The sequence below is a fragment of the Hevea brasiliensis genome, chromosome 1 (assembly GCF_030052815.1).
Source record: "Hevea brasiliensis isolate MT/VB/25A 57/8 chromosome 1, ASM3005281v1, whole genome shotgun sequence".
In the NCBI taxonomy this organism is placed as follows: Eukaryota; Viridiplantae; Streptophyta; class Magnoliopsida; order Malpighiales; family Euphorbiaceae; genus Hevea; species Hevea brasiliensis.
Window position 1 is genome coordinate 25827970 of NC_079493.1, and position 3075 is coordinate 25831044.

Below are 3075 nucleotides of genomic sequence, written 5' to 3' on the forward strand. Positions count from 1 at the left end.
TAGGAGTACCTAAAAAAAGAACAAACAAACACAAAATGAAAAGATAGCAAAGATAAAACTATAAACAACTAAAATAATCAAGAATTCAATCTTAAACAAACAACTCCCCGGCAACGGTGCCAAAAACTTGATGTGTCCCAACCGTAAGTGCACGGGTCGTTCAAGTAGTATAGAAAAAGATATCGTTCCCACGAGGAGTTGTGTTAATGATTGAATTTTTGATGTAAAATAAAGTATGTTAAAATTGTATTTTAATCAGATTTTATAAAAGAAATTTAGGAATTTGAAGCATAAGGTATGAAAATGCAAAACTAAATTTGAACAATGACTAATTTAATAATTCGCAAAATAAAGAAATTGATAATAATGAAAATTAATAAAATGAGATTAAACTAAACACTCAAAAGTAAAATTCTAAGCAATAATTGATGAAAGACGATTCTGGAGTTAATGGTTCATATTTAAGTCATTTTGGGATTTTCCCTAGCTAGCCCAATCCATGAAATTTATGGGTTTAAAGGAGATTAATTCTAAAATCCTTTGAAAACTCTTTCGAGTGAGACAAAGAGTGCCTTAATTAACTTAATCCTACTTTCGTGGAGTTAAAATTAACCAAGACCCATTAGGTTTTTTAATCAATCTATTAAAACCCTCTTAACCCTTAGTCTATTTCTAGATCTAAGTTAATTAAGTCCAATTTCTTGATTAACTATCACTTGGTTTTCTCCTTTCGGTGCTTCAACCAAGGATTAAGAACATAACTTAATGGGGCCCTTCATTAAGCATGTGAATAAGCACACAAGAAATGGATTAAACCTCATAAATTTCATTAAATTGGGACTAACCCAGTTCAAATCCACAAAAATAACTAAAATATTACATCCCTTACTCCAGAATCAAAGAAAACTACTCACAATCCATGTTTAACACAAGAAATTCTAAGTAAAAGAGGAAATAAATCATGAAAATAAACTAAAACTAAAGAAACCCGATACAAGAAAGGTAGGAAATGTGCAATAAAAGAAAGAAAACTCCAAATCTGTTTGGAAATGGTGGGAGTGATGTTTTTGACTCTTCAGCTGCTGCCCCTTTCCATTCCTTTTTTCTTCCTCTCTTTTTCCCCTTTCTAAAATGGGATAAGGGGCTATTTATAACTTTTTCTGACATGGAGCCCTAAAATGGTGTGTTTGAGGTGTGATTTTCTGAGGGAATCTTCTGCCAGCTCATTAATGAAGTCTTTGTGGGACTGCATAAGTGGACTGCATAAGTTATCTGATCCCTTATGCGATTTATTTGGTTTCTGGCTCTCTTATGCAAAACTGCATGACCAAGCGCATAAGTTATGCACAATTCCGTGAGGTTGCATAAGGGAGGCACGAATCTGCATAAGCTATGCACTCTCCTTATGCAGATTTCGGCAGGTAGTGGGGACAGTTTCTTCTCCTTATGCAGAACTGCATAACTTATGCGGCAAGTTATGCGCAATTTGGCTAATGCATATTTCAACTTTGAAACTTGTTTTTGATATCTTTGGCTGTAGAAATCACTCCTCAATGGCAAAATTTCTTTTTAGTCCTTCAAAAACACCATTTTTCCTACAAAACAAAGTAAAAATTACAAATTAATCCAAAATTGTCAATTATGAAAAACTAACTAAATAACTAATGAAATTAGCTAAAAGTGACTAATAGTCAAATAAAATGGCTATGAAATTAAACCTAAATGACTATGCAAAATGTATGCATCAAATATCCGGACGAGTCACGTGAGATAATTAAGCTTGTCGACCAATCTTCTATACATCTCAGGGTCCTCAAATAGTTCACCATCTCCTGCTGTGAGTTGAAGATTTAGAGTCATTGGTGCACTGCATGGTTTGGCACCTATTTTTCTTGTTTCCTCCAATAAATCAAGGACATACTTCCTCTGAGATAAGAAGATGCCTTTCTTACACCTTGAAACTTTAATGCCTAAGAAATATTTCAACAAACCCAAATCTTTTGTTTGAAACTGAGTCTGAAGGAATGACTTAAGTGATGAAATGCCTGCAGAGTCATTTCCAGTAATAACAATATCATCAACATATACTATAAGTAAGATTAGTCCATCTTTAGAGTGTCTATAAAACACCGAATGATCAGACTTGCTCTTTTTCATACCAAACTGCTGAACTACCTCACTGAATCTGCCAAACCAAGCTCGAGGACTCTGTTTCAAGCCATAAATGGAATTTTGGAGCTTGCAAACTTTGCCGAACTCCCCCTGAGCAACAAAACTTGGTGGTTGCTGCATATAAACTTTCTCCTATAGATCACCATGAAGGAAAGCATTTTTGATATCTAACTGATGTTAAGGCCAATCATATCTAGTTGCTAAAGAAACAAACAAGCAAACAGAAGCTAGCTTAGCAACAGGAGAGAAAGTGTCAGAAGAATCAGTGCCATAAGTCTGAGCACATCCTTTAGCAACAAGACGAGCCTTGAGATGAGCCACAGTACCATCGGGAATCACTTTGACTGTAAAAACCCATTTACATCCAATAGCTTTCTTATCCAGGGGCAGATGTACCAATTCCCAAGTACCATTAGTATCTAGAGCCACAATTTCCTCTTCCATTGCAACACGCCAGCCAGGATGGGACAATGCCTCAGCAACAGTTTTAGGAATAGAAATAGTATCTAGAGAACTGATAAAACAATGAGATGATGAAGACAAGTGATCATAACATACAAAGGAAGAGATAAGATAAGTACATTGACATTTACCTTTGCGAAGAGCAATGGGAAGATCTAAGTCAGATTGAGGAGCAGTGGATGGAACTGGATCTTCTGATGAAGAAGCTGATGGAGGATCTGAGTCAAGAGTCTTCAATCTCCTAGAATAAACATGAACAACAGGTGGGCAAGGGGGTTGAGCCGGTGCTGGTGCAGGAGAATTCTAAGGACCTAAGTGAGGACTTGACACTGGATGGACATAATAGACTAAGAGATCATCTTCCTTCCCCGAACTCTCACAAATAGGTGAGGAAGGAAAGAATGAAGTAGATTCAAAAAAGGTAACATGGAAGGCAGAGGA